The sequence below is a fragment of the Myotis daubentonii genome, chromosome 8 (assembly GCF_963259705.1).
Source record: "Myotis daubentonii chromosome 8, mMyoDau2.1, whole genome shotgun sequence".
In the NCBI taxonomy this organism is placed as follows: Eukaryota; Metazoa; Chordata; class Mammalia; order Chiroptera; family Vespertilionidae; genus Myotis; species Myotis daubentonii.
The window spans coordinates 73,398,450-73,417,178 of NC_081847.1; the positions used below are offsets into that span (position 1 = coordinate 73,398,450).

Consider the following 18,729-nt stretch of genomic DNA (forward strand, 5'->3'; position numbering starts at 1 on the left):
TGCCGGGCATACAACAGGAGCTGGACGCACTGTGGAGCAGCAGCAGGCTCAATACCGCTACTGGCCAGCAGAGGGCAGGCGATGACCAGCCTTCTCGCCCAGCTAAATAGCCTCTCCAGGCCGGCAAGCCCCACCCACTGGGGCAGGTGAGCCCAGGTGCGCGCACTTCTGAAAAGATCGGTCGGCCCCGCGAGCCACCGGCGAGGCTCGCGCCAGGGAACGCTTTTTTCCTTTTGGATCTGTGGTTCGCGGTCTGTCCTGTATCAAAAGACCTCTCCGACAGCCTCTCAGGATGTGGGGCCTGCAAAGAAGATGCGCTCAGAAGGCTCAGGAGGTGAGGGAATTTGCTGTTTAAAGGGCTGGGCACTGAGGAAAGGCTTGGAAGGGTGGGTGGGGCACAATGGCAAAGAGCCAGACTCAGAAGTGCTGGGCGGTGGGGAGTGAGACCTGGCTACGAGGTTCTGTGACCCAAGAGGACAGGACCTGGCTGGAACCTCCGTTGTCTTTGCTCTAGCAAAAGTCATTTGGTGTCAGTCCTGAACCCAGGCAGCGTTTGGCTGGTATTTCAGAAGAGCCTTGTTGGGAGCAGAGCTATCTCAAAGTGGCCAGAGGGCAGTGCCATGCCACAAACCTTTCTGTGGAAGCGTTAGCTATAACTATTATATATAACAGTGAAATACTGGAAACGTCGCAATCCCTGCAGTGAGAATAGGAAGGAAGGAGAGGTTCAGAGGTTGTGGCTGCAGATGCATAGTTACTCCTCTTCGAGCCTCAGTTTTCTCATCTGCAAAATGGAGATAAAACCTCCCTTTCAGGATTGTATTGTGAGGATTAAACAGAATAAACAAAGTCATTGACTGCTCATTGGAATCACTGTGTCCAGTGCAAGAACCAATGTCTGGGGTATTGGAATTAAAAAACAAATAAACAAAACAAAACACCTCTCCAGGTGATTGTAATGTGTAGCCAAGGCTGAGAACTACTGGGCCAAATAAAATGCTAAATATGACACAGGGCACACACTAAGCATTCAATAATGTTTATGGCATATATTTTTTAAGATGCAACACAAATTGTCTTCATTGTTTCTTGTTAGATTGGGTGGAGGGAGTTGATATAAAGTTTGTTGCAGAAATTGTGTTTCTGACAGGCTTGTTTCTGGAACTATAAATCAGAAATTTGGTGATTATGAGGCAGGGGAGACAGGCAGCCTCTGGGAGAATAATGCCCACGTGAACTGACTGAGGCCGGCCCACTCTGCCATGGGTGCTTGTGTTTGCCCCTTTCTGGGGTGATAGATAGAGGCTATTTTCTCCTCTCTCAGAGTACACTCACCGGATGGGCCCCTGCTACTGGCAACTGTTGGTTTCTTAATGAACTCAGAACTGTAGGTGGCACTTCCTTCTCTATGGAACTAGGTGGTCTTCTGTGCTTCATTAAGTCAGACCCAAGGATTAGTTGCTGGGTGAGCCAGCATGAGGTGAAAGGACCCCCTCACCCAGGCCTGCAGCTCGGACCACTCCTGATGGCCTTGGTGAAGGTGGGAAGGGAGGCAGAGGGATCTGGGACCTTCTCCCTCCAGCATGCAGACTCGGGGTTTGGGTGGTAAGCAGTTGGTATCTGGCTAGAGTTGTCAGATTTAGCAAATAAAAATAAAGGATGCCTCATTAAGTTTGAATTTCTGATCAATAACATAAGGTGTTTTATTTTTAGTGTGTGTCCCATGCAATATTTGGGGCGCACTGATACTAAAATTATGTGTTGTTTATCTGAAATTCAAATTTAAAGACAGACTTTATTTTTATTTGCTAAACCTGGCAACCCAGTGCCTGGCCAAACAGCCAAGGAGAACCCAGCATGTGGGATTTGCTGCCGGCGACAGCCTCCTGCCCAGTGTTGCCACATTCAGTTTCCACCTGCTCCCAGCTGCTTCCATCGTGCAACTTGGACTCTCTGGCCTCTGTGCTTGGCCTTGGCCCTTCTGTCAGCCCCGCTGCCCTGCTTGGGCCCGGTCCCGCCTCTGCTCTTGCTCATGTTTTCCCGGCTTGGCATGTCTCCTGCCCTCTCCCATTAGCAATTGCAGACACTTTCTTGGGTCCAGGCACAATGCTGAGTTCTTCATTTGCATTGTCTCATTGGATTCTCACAAAACCTAGGTAGGAACAGCAGTTATCCTATTCTAGCCATGGGGAAACTGATGCTCTCAAGCATGTCAAACTCGCAGCCGGTGGGTTTGACACACTTGCAAAAAGTGATTCTTAAAGTTGGTTCCTGGGCTGGCAGCAGCAGCCACACCTGGGGACTCCTTAGAAATGCAAACTCAGGCCCTACTCCAGACCTACTGAAGCAGAAACTCTGGGGGTGAGGCCTAGCCATCTTTATTTTAAAAGCGCCGCCCCCCCCCCCCCCCCCCCGCCCCACCAGGTGATTCGGATGCCAGTTGTAGTTTGAGACCCGCTGCTCTAAGACATGAAGCGGCTGCGGGAGTCTCCCCAATCCAGGCAGAGGTATACAGGACCACCAGGCAAGGTGTTTATGATCTTACCCAGCACCATGCCTGGGCCAGACACCGGTGATGCTGCAGCCACAGCACAGGCTTGGGGGGAGGGAAGGAGAGGAAGAAGGAAAAGAAAGACAAGAATAGACAGGCAGTCAGGTGACTGTGATGTAAAAATATGAGAGCTGTGGTGGGCCAAGCCCTGGAGCCCATAGCAGGATGGGAGGGGTCAAGTCAAGCTTTCCTGAGTGTGCCACGCCAGCACAACCAAGGGTGATCCCGAGTGGGGGGGTGAAAGGATTAAGGAAAGGCAGACAAGAGAATGAAAGCTGGGTCTCGGTGGGACCCTGATGAGGAGACGACAGCGCCCACAAGCCGTGTCTTTATTTTATAGCAGATGCCAGGAGGCAAAGTAGGGGCGTGATCACGTTGTTTACAGCATTCTCGTGAGTTTCAACCTCACTCAACTACATGCACCTGAACTCTAGCACAAGGCACGTGGGGCTACGTGTTCGGACCATAGGTTCAAGCTTACAACCACAGCCGTTGGCTATAATTGTGCTGGGAGGGCCCTGCCCTCCAGCTGGGACTTGCACGTGGCAATGAGAGGACCCTGTCCTTTCATTAGCCCGAGGTTTGAACCTGGCCAAAAAACCGTAACCGCGCCCCACACCTGAGTAGATGTCTAAGCCTGAAAAAATAAAAATAAAAAATGCCGTTTGTTTGGTGAAGAAGAGTGGGAACAATGTTTCAGGCATAGGGTCTAGTTTTATACAAGGTCCTGGGGATAGTTCACTGTTGAGGATGGAAAGTGAAGTGAGGTGGGTGGGAGTGTGGGGTGGGGAAGGATTCTGATGGTGTTGAAGTGCTCAGAGCAAATGAAGCTTTAATGGGTATTGAGAAAAAGCCCACTGGCTTCCAGGTAGAGTGGACACTAGGGAAGATGGGCAGGGGGACTCTGGGAGCCCGGCCTTCCCCCACCTCTAGATCCAAGCTGCTTCTGCCCTCACAACATCTGCAAAGATTCAGACCCCTATCGCAGGAGTGGGCAGGTGCGTGGGTCCAAGGCTAATATATTCTGAGGGTTGAGGAAGCAGAGGCGCCCCCGCTGGCCCCGCCCTCCTGACCCAGCCCCCTGCCACAGGCCAGAGGAAGCCAGGCTCTGGGCCCCGGGCCAGGGAATCCTGGGCTGGAGGGCAGGAGACTTCTGTGCTGTTCCCTACTCCTTCTAAAGAAGCCTCCGGTGCCAGCCTGGCCAGGTTGCCTGGCAGCGTGGGCTGTGGCTGGGCAGGTCCTGGCTCCAACTGTCCTTCCCAGAAAAACGTCAGTTTGACCGAAACCTTTTGGAACCAGCTCGTGATTTGCAGCCTAGGGAAGAATACGGAAAGATCATGAAGCATTGCATGAAGTGGAGCTTTCTGTGCATCTAACGTCCCTGTAGGACTTACCAGCTGCCCCATGAACTTGACCTTCAGCGAAGGAACCTTCTATTCTTCCTCTTCTTATTTGAGGATACCCTCTGCTCCCCACTCTGCGTCTGGCATTCAGGACCATGCCTCATTATGCTTTCCAATTCAAGGAGGGTCTAGCATGGTGCTCTTCATTTAAATATATGTTCAAAAATATTGTTTAGGGAGGATCAATTTATGCTCAGCCTTGAATTTTAAGTAGATGGAGGATATACAGGAGAGCCAGCGGCAGCCTAAGTGGGTGGAAGTGGTGAATGAAGGCGTGAATACTGGAGCGAAAGTGAGTACAAGCAGATAGCCTGCCTGGCCTGGAATATGGGGCAAAACCGTGGGCACTGAGGAACAACTGATGTGTGTGGAGCAGGAGAGTGACATAATGTTGCTAGTCGTTGTTCTAGATCCTAGCTCCATTTTTACTTCCTCGGGGAAGCCTTCCGTGCTGACAGCCTTTAAGGTGACCCTCTGTACCCCTGCCTCCTGGTCTCCATGCCTTTGTGTTATCCCTACCTTTTGGGTGTGGGCGGGACCTGTAACTTGATTTTAACCAATAGAATATGGCAGGGGTGCCAGCTGTCACTCCCATGATTATGTTACAGACTAGCTCTGGAAACTCTCCATGCTGACGTGATGGAGTAAACAGCCAGGTTTAGGAAGCTCACAAGGAGCTATGGTGGTCTCTAGAAGCTGTGGCGGCCTCCAGCAAAAATCTAGAGTCCTTAGTCCTACAGTCACAAGAAAATGAACCCAGCCAGCAACCTGCGTGAGCTTGGAAGTAATTTTTCCCCAGTTCAGCCTCCAAATGAGAATGCAGCCTGGCTGTGACCTTGATTGCAGCCTTGTGAGTCCCAGAGCAGAAGACCCAACTAAGCCATGCTCAGACTCCTGACTCATAGAAGTAGTGAGATAATCCTACATAATAAAAGGCTAATATGCAAATCGACCGAACAGCAGAACAACCGGTCGCTATGACACGCACTGACCACCAGGGGGCAGATGCTCAACACAGGAGCTGCCCCCTGGTGGTCAGTGTGCTCCCACAGGGGGAGCACGGCTCAGCCAGAAGCCAGGCTCATAGCTGCCGAGTGCAGTGGTGATGGCAGGAGCCTCTCCCGGCAGCGCTAAGGATGTCCGACTAATGGTTTAGGCCCTCTCCCTGGAGCCATCAGTCGGACATTCCCCAAGGGCTCCCAGGCTGTGAGAGGGTGCAGGCAGGCTGAAGGATCCCCCCCCCCCCAGTGCACAAACTTCATGCACTGGGCCTCTAGGACATGTATGTTGTTCAAAATTTCTAAGTTTAGGGTGATTTGTTACACAGTAATAGCTAATTAATACACCTTCTGGCTCGATTGACTTTCCCTTACATAGGCTCTCATAGAATTATGTGTCTTTTCATCTTAGTGTTTTATGTGGGCCTTATATATACCATTCAGTGAAAGCTATGTCTTCACAAGGGCACTTTTTGCTCATCACTGTAACCTGAAGCCTCACTTGGTGCCTGGTACACAAAAGGAGACCCACAATAAGTATTAGTTGCATGTGTAAGTGAGTGAATGCTCTTATTTGAAGTTTATAACAAGCAAGCTGGTGAAGTAGGAACCATTGTTATACATGAAGAAAAGAAAACCAGTTATTAACTTATACTTAAAAATATGCTGAGCAAAATCTTATCCTATACTGAATAAAATTTTGGTTATGCATGCCACCCTATCCTAATTTTTAGTGTGATCCAAGAATAATTTAAATAATTTGGGAGCAGGGAGCAATTGCATAATTGCATGGAATGACATCCTTTATGTAGTATTGTATTTTCTCAAAAGCACAACTATCCCAAAATAATTCTGGGCTCCTTTGGTTTTTCCAAAGGCTTCTCTTATCTCTCACTTAAATCATTCTTCGGAAACTCCTGCCCTGTGATGTCCTTTTCTAGCACTGCCAGACCCTCATCTGCCAATGCTTTGTAATTCCAGCTGTTCCCAGCATCACTCTCATTGACTTCATACAATTCTATGTCTTTGGCAAGACTTCTTTCTACACAGCAGTGAGCAGCTACGACTTAGATGTACACACAACAGCCTGGACAGAATTTAGGGAATCAAGTGGGGAAAATAGTAACAGATTTAAAGCTCCATACTTTCCCAGTTTTATTGAGGTCTGACTGGCGTTCAGTAAACCACACATGTTTAAAGTGTGCATTTGAGTTTTGACAGGTGTAGATACCCATGAAACCATTGCCACACTCAGTAGTTTCATTTTGTACTCCTCTTGCATCAGACTCTCAGAGGTCAAAGCCACCTGACATTGGGACGCTGTTAAAACCAAAGTCAGTTCTGGTTAGATCTCTGCTCAAAACCCGCCAGTGGTTCCCAGTCTCCCACCTCCCACCTCTCTGCTCTCATCTCCCACTCAGCTCCCTCTCACTGCCTGCAGCCGCCACATTCACCTCCTGGTTGGTTCTCAAGCACACCAGGCACACTGCCCCCTCTGCCCTGGTGGTTTCCTCTACCCAGAATGCTCTTTCCCTGGACACCCACATGGCTCACTCCCCCACCACCTCCAGATGACTCAGATGTCACCTTTCTACCCTGAACCCTCCCATCCACCTTTCCCTGTTCTAATCTTTTCTGGTAGCCCTATCACCTTTTCAGATGCTACCTAATTTACTAATTTATGGTATTTAGTGTTTGTGGGTCTTCCCCCAGGAGAATGTAGTCCTCAGGGTGACAAGATATTGGATCTGTCTGCACCTTTCTATTCTCAGAATGGTATCTGGCACAGAGTAGGTCTCCAGTCAAGATTAGTGAGTAAATATCTGCATCTCTGATGGTCTTGCCTCTGCCTTGAAGTCTCCCTTGCTGCCGTCTGTCTCCCCCGGCCTCTCTCTAGGTGATATGGCCCCTGCCCAGGTGGTATGACTTGTTGCTGGTATCTGTCTGATTCAGTAGGTTGCCAGTGTTTTTTTAAAATATATTTTTATTGATTTCAGAGAGGAAGGGAGGGGGATAAAAAACATCAATGATGAGAGAAAATCATTGATTGGCTGCCTCCTGCATGCCCCCCACTGGGGATCGAGCCCACAACCCAGGCATGTGCCCTTGACCAGAATCGAACCTGGGACCCTTCAGTCCGCAGGCTGAACCTCTATCCACTGAGCCAAACCGGCTGGGGCGGTTGCCAGTGTTTTGACCTCAGTGTCCCCACAAAGTCTCCAGCAGGTGTGAAATACTAAATTCCAGCCTTTTTTTTTTTTTTTTTTTAGAGGCAAAAGGGTGAAAAAGGAAGGGGTGAGGAGAAGGGAGCTGCTGAGGGTAGCAGTGGCAGAGCAGAGAGGGTGGAGAGAGAAGACAGTCATGGATTTCCCCGGGGCCCCCGCCCAGTCATTTCCAAGCTGCTCAGAGGAGTGGCCAGCAGTGGGTGAGGGTTGTGTGCCACATGGCAGACAACCCGTTGAGTCATGGGGCACCCAGCCACACTGCTTTGTAGAGTTTGGTGCGTGGAGTATTTTTGTTTTTTGCAGTCCAGCTGTCTGTGTAATGACTTCCTTCCCCACAGCCTTGTTCACTGAGGTGTTCCTGAGCGACCAGCTGGGTCGCTGCATTCCTGGCTGCTTCAAACCTTGGCCAAGCCCTGAGGCCCAGCTCCCTCCTGTGGGTGGACCTTTGAAGGCCGCCAGGGCGTGCCCTGAAAGACAGGCTATAGAGCTCCTTTCTCTAACCTGCACCCGTCCCTCAAAACAGGACAAAAAAACAAGTAAAAAATAAAGACATTTCATTTGTTACACACTTGCGGAAGGGCCACAGCCAGGTGCCTGAAGAATTCTTTGTCAGCAACCACGAGGACGCTACCAAATTGAAGGGGGATGCCATGGACCTAAGTCCTTGCCCTCTGTCTTGTTGCAGCAGGAAAGGGTCAGAAACTCAAGTGAAGAGACTGGGACCCTCCCGGCAGCGGGCTTCACGGGGAAACTTGACTCGGGCATGTTGTTCAGCAACCTCATTCCTTGAACTGTATTTTGAAGAAAGTTCGCTTAGATACATGATGACAAGGAGGAGGTTATTTATGACTAGAGGCCCGGTGCACAAAAATTCCTGCACTGGAGCAGGGGGCAGTCCCTCAGCCTGGCCTGTGCCCTCTCACAGTCCAGGAGTCCTCAGGGGATGTCCTACTGACGGCTTAGGCCTGCTCCCCACACCATGCAGATACCCATGAAACCATCAACCACAATCAAGATAATAAATATATGCATTACCCTTCTCTCCAAGTGTGAAGTAGATCTATGTGTATTAAAATGAACAGATAAAAAAAAATAAAAAAAAGAAAATGAACAGATATTTAACAACTAATGTTCAGTTTTTATGAAGTTCAACCAGCCCAGCTGGCATGGCTCAGTGGTTGAGCATTGACCTATGAACCAGGAGGTCAAGGTTTAATTCCCAGTCAGGGCACATGCCCAGGTTGTGGCTTGATCCCTAGTAGGAGGCATGCGGAGGCAGCCAATCAATGATTCTCTCTCATCATTGATGTTTCTCTCTCTCTCTCCCTCTCCCTTCCTCTCTGAAATCAATAAAAATATATTTTAAAGAAAGAAAATGAAATGTATTAAAAAATGAAAATTTAGCAATAATCAGCAACAAAGGGGAAAAAAAGCCCACAAAAATATTCACAGCACAATTTCCTGAGATGCTAACAACATAAGGTTTAGCGGTAAACTGACTCATACCTGTGCATTCTCCCCTTTGTTGTTGCCTGAGACATGCATGGTTGATCATACAGGTATCAGCATGAAAGGATTGTTGGGTAGAGAAGTGAATTGTTTGAGGTTTGTCTGTACTTGGCATTTTTTGTTATTGTTATTTCAAAACTATTTTGACTATTCTTTTTATAAACTATTTTCTGACATTTGCTGGACGACAGAAATAAGGTTGATTTGGGGATAGTATTGAATTGGCAACCCAGAAGAGGGCCTTCATCAGAACTCGACCATGTGGCACCCCGATCTCAGACATCCAACCTCCAGAACTGTGAGAAATACATTTTTATTGTTGACAAGACCCAGTTTGTGGTATTTCATGATAGCAGCCAGACTAAGATGGTCATTTATTGGTCCTAAAAGTTTAAGATTTCTTAGGATTTCCTATCTCCACTATCATGTTATCTTTGAATAAAGACAGTTTTACTTTTTTTTCTTTATGACTTTTTTTTTCTTGCCTTACAGTCCTGGCTTGGACATAGAGTAAAATGTTGATTAGAGGTGGTGACAGCTGATATCCTTGCTCTGTTCTGACCTTAGGGAGGAAAGTGTTCAATATTTTACCATTAAGGATGATGTTAGCTCCAGCTTTGGTGTTTTTGTTTTCCCCCCTATATTTCCTGTATCAAATTGAGGAAGTTCTATTCCTAGGTTGCTAAAAGTTTTTGATTGTGAATAGGTATTGAATTTTAGCAAGTACTTTTTAAAATCATCTATTCCGATGATCAAATTATTTTTTTAGCCCTAACTGGTTTGGCTCAGTGGATAGAGCGTCAGCCTGTGGACTGAAGGGTCCCAGGTTCGATTCTGGTCAAGGGCATGTACCTGGGTTGCGGGCACATCCCCAGTAGGGGGCGTGCAAGAGGCAGCTGAATCGATGTTTCTCTCTCATCGATGTTTCTAACTCTGTATCCCTCTCCCTCTCCCTTCCTCTCTGTAAAAAAATCAATAAAATATATATTTTTTAATTATTTTTTATTTTATTATGTTAAAGTGTTTGGTTGATTTTAAAATGTTAAACGGATTTGCCTTTCTGGGACAAACTCCACTTGGTTTTTATTTATTATCCTTTTTATTTATGCTGTATTTGATTTGCTAACATTTTGTTTAAGGTTGTTGTATTTATGATCATGAAAGATACTAGACTGTGGTATTTTCTCTTGTCATATTCTTGCCAAGTTTTGGTAGTAGGATTATCCTGACCTTATAAAATAAATTGGGAATTGTTCCCTTATTTTCTTATAGAATTTGTATAAGGTAGGTAATATTTCTTATTTAAATGTTAGCTATATTTCCATTTTTAATTTTTCAATCTATATGTCCTTAAATTAAAGTGTGTTTCTTATAAATTTTGCATAGTTGAGTCTTTTTGTTTGTGTAATTCAGCCTGTCAAACTTTTTCTTTTTATTAAGTATTTAGTCCACTTACATATAACATAATTACAGGTCTGGTTCCAAATCATTTACCGCTATAATCTTATTTGTCTTTTATTTGTACTACCTGGTGTTTGTTCCTGTTTTTCTCACTTCTTTTGGATATATTATTGTTTCATTTTATCTTCTCCGTTTGATTTTGTTTTGTTTTGTTGATCGTCACCCAAGGATATTTTTCCTTTGATTTTTAGAGAGAGTGGAAGAGAGGGGAGAGACAGAGAGAGGGAAACAGCGATGTGAGAGGGACACATGAATTGGTTGCCTCTCAAATGCACCCCATTTGGGGCGCGGATTGAGCCTGCAACCAAAGTGCTTGCCCTTGACCAGGAATCAAACCCGTGACCCCTCAGTCTTCTATCCACTGAGCCAAACTGTCTAGGGCTCCATTTAATTTTTCTAAAAAACTGTTGTAAAATACACATAACAAACCCTGGCCAATGTGGCTCAGTTGGATGGGTGTCGTCCTATACACTTAGAGGTCACCAGTTTGATTCCCAGTGGGGGTCACATGCTCAGGTTGTGGGCTCAATCCCCAGTAAGGAGTGTGCAGGAGCTAGCCAATTGATGTTTCTCTCTCTCTCATGGATGTTTCTCTCTCTCCCCCTCCTCTCCCTTTCTCTCTCTCTAAAGTCAATAAAAGCATAAAACAATAAAATACACATAACAAAATGTGCCTTTGTAGCCATTTTAAGTGTACAGTTCACTAGCTTTAAGTAACTCCCACTTCAGTGCAGGTGGTCTCCAGAGTACTTTTCATCTAGCTAGCACAACTGAAACTCTATCTCCACTAAACAAGAACTGCCCATTCCTGCCCCCATCCCAGCCCCTGGCAACCACCATTTTATTTTTTGTTTCTATGAATTTGACTACTTTAGATATAGGTATACCTTTATTTCACTATGCTTTATTGTGCTTTGCAGATATTGCATTTTTTTTTTAACAAATTAAAAGACCCTCCACAAGCAAAAAGATTGACTCATTGAAATCTCAGATAATGGTTAGCATTTTTTTTAGCAATAAAGTATTTTTAAATTAAGATATATACACTGGTGTTTTTTTTAGATGTAATGCTATTGCACACTTAATAGGCTACAGGATAGTGTAAACATAACTTTTATATGAACTGGGAAACCAAAAACATTCATTGCTATATTCACTTTATCGTGGTGGTCGGAAACTGAACCCATAATATCTCTGAGGTATGCCTGTAATTCATATAAATGGAGCGATAGGGTATTTGTATTTTGTGACTCATTTATTTTTATTTTGTGTGTGTGACTGACTTATTTCACTTAGCTTCATGTCTTTAAAGTTCATCTATGTTGTAGTATATGTCAGAACTTTCTTCCTTTAAAGGCTGAATAATATTCCACTGTATGAGTATGTTACATTTTGTTTTTTCATTCGTCTATTGATGGACATTTGAGCTGCTTCCACATTTTGGCTATTTTGAATAATGTTGCTTTGGACATGAGTGTACAAATATCTCTTTGAAGCCTTGCTTTCAATTTCTTTTCCACTGGAATGTTAGATAAACCATTTTTATGTTTTTAATGCTTACTTTAGAGATTATAATATACACCCGTACTTATTGCAGCATAACTTGAATTAGTATTTTACAATTTTCCCAGCAATGTAAGAACCTCATAACAGTATAATTATCTTTTCTTTTTTAAACTGAAATTTTATTTTTTTTAAATGTTTTATTGATTTTTTACAGAGAGGAAGGGAGAGAGATAGAGAGTTAGAAACATCGATGATAGAGAAACATCGATCAGCTGCCTCCTGCACATCTCCTACTGGGGATATGTCTGCAACCCAGGTACATGCCCTTGACCGGAATCGAACCTGGGACCTTTCAGTCCGCAGGCCGACGCTCTATCCACTGAGCCAAACCAGTTTCGGCCAGTATAATTATCTTTATTGCTTCTACCTTCTATGATATTTCTGTCATATTGTTTACTTTTACATGTTACAAATCTCAAAATACATTGTTATTGCTTTAAATAGTAATTATTTTAAAGTTAAAGTAGTTTTCCACATATTTATTCACATATATACTGTTTTCTGTGATCTTCATTTTGTCCTATAGTTCTGTGTTTCCACCTAGAATTGTTTTTCTTTGACTTGAAAATCTGGTAGTGCAGGCTTGCCAGCATTAAATTCTCCAAGGTTTTCATCTCCCCCGCCCCCCCCATCCACCCCCCACCCCCACTGGATCTCATGGTACCCGGCACCATGTAAGATTTATGTTGTTGATTATTTGACCAATATCTGCCCTACTTATTAGGCTGTAAGCTCCATGAAGGTCTCTGGTTTTATTCACTGTTGCATATCCAGAACCTAACAGAGGGTCAGGGACATGGTAGGTGCACAATACATATTTATTGGAGAGCAGTGGGTGGGGACAGACAATGCCTTGAGCTTGGAGAGCTCAGGGACATTCAAACTCGTCTCTGGTCCAGCAGAAACTGCATGTTTAGAAAATAAGATGTGATTCCAGATCCCACCCTGTGTTAGGACGGGGGTCCTGGGCTGGGCTGCCCATAGAGGCAGGAGGACCCCAGCTGTGAGTGCTAGCAGAAGACAGCCTCTGGCATCAGGCCTCATCCTGGTCCTTCTTTGTGCTGTGCCTGCGTCGTGATACTCATTCTTGATAAGGAACTGGCATATAAATCAGGTAGAATTCTCAGCTTCTCTTCCTGCACGTGTTCATAGCTCAGACTCTTTCCCACCTATGAGTTAATGGCACTGGCTACTACTCAGAAGTATGCAGTGAACAGTCATAGTTGGAATGCTTTTGGTTTCAACTATGAGAATCCAAGTCAAATGAGAATCGATGCTAAAGGGAATTTATTGACTTATGTAGCTTTATTGGGTAGATGGATTCAGGTAAGCCTTGATCAGCACCCCAGCTCTGTTTCTCTTCAGTTCATCTGCCCTTTCCTTTTCCATGCATTGGTGTCATCATTAGGCTGACTCTCTTCCTGGTCACAAAGTAGCTGCCAGCAGCAAATAGCTCCTTACTGCCATCCAGGGAGACAGTGGAGGTTTTATGCAACTATTGCAATGAGGTAAATATTGGGTACGGATAGATGTAGGCCAGGGTAAGAGGGCTATTGCTAGAGCAACCAATACAAGGTGCATGAGATTACTTCAACTGGCTTAGGGTCCACACCCATGTGGGAGATGAGGGTCCCTCCCACTCAGATTGTCTTGCTGTACAATGGGCGGTGAGATAGACTGGATGTTAGGAAGATGCATCTCTCAGGATAAGCTGGGTTTTGCTGTGATAACAAACAAGCACGAATTTTTTTTTTTTTATAACAGCAAAGGTTTATTTCTTGCTAATACTACATATCCACTGTGGGTCATCTAGGGGCATTATTCCATGTTTTCTCACTCCAGGACCTAGGCTGATGGAACTACAACTATCTCAAGCATTGTCTTTTGCTGTTACTGAGGGAAAGAGAAAACAAAAAATAGCCTACTAGCTCCTAAAATGTGGGTCCAGGAGTGATATACTTCTACTCATACTTTATTGACCATCACAAAAGTAAGTGACATGGCCACTCCTGACTCACAGATGTAAAGAAGTACAATCCTAACAGGTGTCTCGCAAGCGAACCCAAAAATCTTTGGTGGCTGGCATTAATATAAACTACCACAGGAGGCCATCAGAATACCCACTACAGAGGACTTATGGAGACCACCCCAGTTTCTGTCCACTTTTTGTTGGGAAAAGAACAACTTCCTGCTTTGATTGCTGCCTATAGAGGCCTCCCTACTAAGCAGAAATCAGAAACTCAATAATCAGCTCCTGTGTCACAATCAAATGTCTCCCAGATGTTTTTCCATTATGTGAAATTAATGGTTCTATGAGGGAGCGCTATTAAGATATCTCCTCAACCCCAAACAATTCCTTTTTTGTGGTCCTGATCCACAGCGGTGGGTTCCTGGTGAACTAGGAGGGGGCACCTGACTCAAGTTGGGGCAATGAGAGCCTCTTTTCTGGGATTTGGAAATTGGAACAATTAGGGATTTTTAGTCTCTCTCTGGAATTGTCATGTACTTGGGAGTGGCTGGCAGACATATGTCCATTTTATTATCATGAATCAGAGAAAACAAGTTTGCAGAGAGATGGTCCTACTGGTAACCCTTGCTCTACTTCTAATTCATCCAGAAGTCCAGCTGGGTTCTTGCCCTTGGCCTGAGAGAACCACCCTCCTGCCCCCACCCCAAGCTTTAAGTTATCCTTTTATTTTCCTTAAACTGGCCTGATGGGTAACTGGTACTTGCAGCCAGTAAACATCTAATGAAAAATGCTCTTTGCTTCTGGGCCCTGACATAAAAAAAAAAGTCACAGGTGTAGCTCACTCCAATAAAACGGAGCTCAGGTTATAACTCGATTTCATCAACTATACTTCTGACAGTTTCTTTCCCGCTTGAGAAAGCTCATCAGAATGTGAGTGAGTGCAGGTGACATTATAGGAACCACCTGGAATCTTCTTAAATTATTTAAAAAATAATAATTTGCCTCCTTGGGTAAATGAGATTTGTGACAAACCTCCCAACACTGGTTTTACGTGCATGCTGTTTCCTCTGCCTGGAGTCTCCTCCTCCTCATCTCTTTAGAACCAGCCTAATGTCACCTCCTCTGGGAAGCCTTTCCACACTCTCTTATGTAGTATTAATTATGTCCTTCTCTCTGCTTCCCAAAGCAGTGAGCATAGCCATAGAGCGTGACATACTTTCTTCCAGAAGCGCTTCTTTACATGTCTGTCTCCTCCAAAATACTGAGTTCTCAGTGGTCGGAAGAGTGCCTCCTTTACCTCTGCATCGCACAGGGCCTGGGTCAGAATACATGCTCAGATAAGCCGGTTGAGTAAATGGAGTCCTTCGGAACAACACATTCCATATATACTTTCATTCAACAAATATTTATTGAGTGCTTGAGCATGTCAGGCCATGCTGCAGATGCTGGAATATAAAGTTCGTGCCCTTGGGACATTACAGATGATATTCAGGTCATGTCAGGCCATGCTCCAGATGCTAGAACACAAAGTTCGTGCCCTTGGGACATTACAGATGATATTCAGGTCATAAGGGCCATGAGGAAAAATAAAGCAGGATGAGGAAAGAGAGAGTGATGGGGGTTGGGACTTGATGTTTTAGTAGAGTGGTCTGGGAGGTCTTTCTGAGGAGTTGATTTAAATATATATATATATATATATATATATATATATATATATATATATATATATATATATATATATAATTGATTTTAGAGAAAAAGGAAGGGAGAGGGAGAGAAACAGAAAAGTCTAAGAAAGAGAAACATTTATCGGCTGCCTCCTGTAGGCCTCTTACTGGGGATTGAGCACAAAACTGGGACATGTGCTCTGTCTGACTAGGAATCGAACCCGTGAGCTCTTGGTGCATGGGTCAACATTCAGCCAACGCAGCCACACCAGCCTGCCTGGGGAGATGACTTTTGAGTAGATATTTGGAGTAAGGATGCATGCCTTTTTGATATCTTGGAGGGAAGAAATGCCAAGGGCAAAGGTGCTGAGGTGAAAGTGGCCTGCATGTTCTAGGAGCAGGAAGGAGGCTGGTGTGGCTGGAATGGAGTGAGGGGGTGGATTGGATGGAGACGCAGAGTGCTGGGGAGTGGAGGGGTGCAGTCACATAGAATCTTGAAGGTCCTTGAAAAAAAGACTGGTTTTTGCTCTGAGTGAGGTGGGAAGCCATTGAAGGCTTTCGAGGAGAACTATGTCTTGACTTAGGTTTCAACAGAATCCCTCTGGCTGCTTGAGAACAAGCAGCCATGAGAGCAGAGTGAATTCAGGGAGAGCAGGCAGCAGGTTACTGCAATACTCCAGGAAAGAGAAGATGAGGGTACTGTAGGGAGAGCGGACAAGCTCTGCGGCTAGACGGCGTGTGGGATGTGATACAAGAGCCCAGTCAAGGATGATTCCAATGGTTTGTCCTGAGCCACCAGGAGGAGGAACTGACATTCATTGAGGTGGGGAAGACTGTGAAAGGAGCAAGCTGAGGAGCAGTTTTCAGTTTGGCATTGTACACGTCAAGTTTGACATATTGCTCGGCCCTTGTGTGTGGGGGGGTGAGGGGCAAAAGTAGGTTTACAGTTCATACAGAAAAATACATACTACAAAAATAAATTTTCGCATACTCACTACTTTGGCCCACCTTCGTATATGTTGACTGATTTTCAGGCGCTGAAAATTGCAAGTAAACTAAAGTTAAAGCCAGCCTTATTTATTCAACAACAGGCACTGTGTGGAAAACTTGACCTGTGCTGCTATTTAATCCTTTCAACCATTCCTATTGGCTTCGTTACTCATATTTTCATAGCTCCTTTACGGAGGAGAGATTAAGTAGCATGTCCCGAGTCACTCTACCAACTATTCATCTGCGGGTGTAATGCAGATCTGGGATTCCAACCCAGTTAGTCAGGCTGCAGAGCTCTTGCTGTTTATTAATCACTAGATCCTAGAGGTGGGGACCCCTTCCTGAGCACATTTGCTGCAGACTTGGGCTCTATAACAAACACGGTGCCTGGAGCAGGTGAGGAAAACGCAGGAAAAGGCCCGCTCCCATCCCAGGTGTTACAGGTTACACAACCGAAGCTGTGAAGAAGGGCCAGCATTATTCTATGAGGGGGCTCATGGATGCTTTCAAGTTTCAAGTCCCTGAAAATGTAACGTTAGGAAAGCAGTGATGAGGAGTTGTTGTCCTGTTTAGGAAACTGAAGAGTTTCAAAACTGCCGTGACGTGCCTGTTGGTGGGATGAAAGAAAGACGGAGTCCCAAGGTGACGCGTGCTGGGAAACACTGGACGGGGGTGGGGGAGAGGGCGGGGACGGCCTCTGGCCCCTGCCCACATCCTTTTCAAAGTGTAGCTTGGTGTGGCCTTCCTTAGCTGGTCCTCCAGAAAGACCAGGATATGGAATACAAAAGCCGGTAACCTCTGGGGCCGCAGCATCCGCCCCTGTCCCCTTCTTTACCAACGCCCTCAAGTTCCACGCGGGGCAGAGCGGGACCGCAGCCCGCGCATGCGCCCGGGGCAAGGTCTGGTCCCGGGTACGTCAGGGGGCTCGCGCTCGCATGGAAGCCCCGCCCACCGGCGCCAGAGGCGACTTGGGCGGGGGGCCTCGGGCCACGCCCCCAGCCGAGCCGAGCGGGACCGAGCGGAGCCGAGCGTCTCCGAGTACGGCCGAGCCGAGCCGAGCGGCCGGGAGTCGGTTAGTGCAGCTGCGTCCCCGCCGCTCAGCAGTCTGCGGCTCCGGCGTCGCCGCCGCCTCAGCCGGGCCTGCGACGGCCGGCCGGGCGGCCGCCAGGAGAGAGGCCCAGAGCGCGGTGAGAGCCGCCCGGCCGCGGGCGCCGCCGCTGCCGCCGCCCCTGCCCCTGCCAGGTGAGCGCCTGCCGCGGCCCGCCGGCCCGCCGGCCCGTGTGTCCCCGCGACTGTCAGTTCCCGTGTCTGTGTGTGTCTCTGCCTGTCAGCCCCCTGTGTCTGCGCGAGCTCCTTCCCGCCACGTCTGAGCCCCCGGCCCTGCCCGCAGTGTCCGCGTACCCCTCCCGCCTGCTGCCCCACTCTTACTGTCAGCCGCCAGCACCTCCATGCTGGGAGGCCCCGCCCCTTCCCCCCGAAGCCCCGCCCTTCGCCCATCTGTCATCACCCCCTCCCCCAGCTTCCAGGCTCTGGCGTCCTGGGGGCGTGGGGTGCCACCGCTCCTAGGGTTCAGTGTAGCTCAGGTCGGCCAGACAGTTGCGAAAGGAGCAACGAGGGGGGTGTGGAGGGAAAGTGGGGGTCCGCAGATGCCCGCCCTCCCGCCCGTGTGAGGGTGCGTGTCCGAGGGTGCGCCGGGGGGCGACACGTGCGCCCGAGAGCAGGGAGGGGAGTGCGGGCACGGCCTGACTGACGGGAGGCGGAGATGCTGGGAGGTCAGAGCCACTTGCTCCGACTCCCGCCGGCCCGCGTGTCCTGCGGGAAAGGCCCGGCCACTGCCTCTGGTCTAAAGAGCGCCAGTTCGACTAGGGAGGCAGATGAATCCGGACTCGACCCGCTGGGGTACAGTAGGATCCTGAATCCTGGAACCCTGGTTGGGCCTCGCGAAGACAGAAAACCCGGGCGCCGCGTTCCCGGGTGCCGCGCGTGGCGTGTGAGGTGTTGGGGGCCAGTGAGACCTTCCCGGTTTGGGATTTTCATTCAGAGAAGACTGTTGAACGTGATGGAGTGGTGGGTGGGATGTGGCGCTCAGGTGCAAAGTGTTTGAGAGCCCGAGTCACTTTGAGTTGAGTGGTTTGCATTTCTGAGGAGTGATTGTCCTGAGTTTGTGCCCTGGGAGAAACTGTTAAATGATAGGGGGTGGGGGTGGGGGGGTGGTAAGGGAGTAGGAAGGGCATATACTCTTTTCTGTTTTAAATTATGTGGACACATAGTAATTTACTCATGAGACCCCCACGTATCCTTGCTTTAAAAAAGGAGTCCTGTAGTTTCCATTTATGCACATTCTTTTTTATTTAAATATATTTTATTGAAATTTTTACAGAGAGGAAGGG

At 47.1% G+C, this 18,729-nt stretch overlaps 1 protein-coding gene across 8 annotated transcripts in view; it reads left to right on the forward strand.

Annotated features, from left to right (window-relative positions):
• The first annotated feature begins 208 nt into the window (after positions 1 to 208).
• The window catches only part of ZHX3 (zinc fingers and homeoboxes 3), a 128,488-nt gene continuing 109,967 nt past the window's right edge, over positions 209 to 18,729 (forward strand). For 4 of the 8 annotated variants that reach the window (XM_059707068.1, XM_059707062.1, XM_059707067.1 and 1 more), the window contains exon 1: positions 209 to 334. The gene's annotated coding sequence lies outside the window, so the exon portion shown is untranslated. Of the gene's footprint in view, positions 335 to 17,082; positions 17,582 to 18,729 lie in introns of those variants that run through there. The other 4 variants (XR_009454194.1, XR_009454195.1, XM_059707066.1 and 1 more) reach the window with 2 other exon arrangements.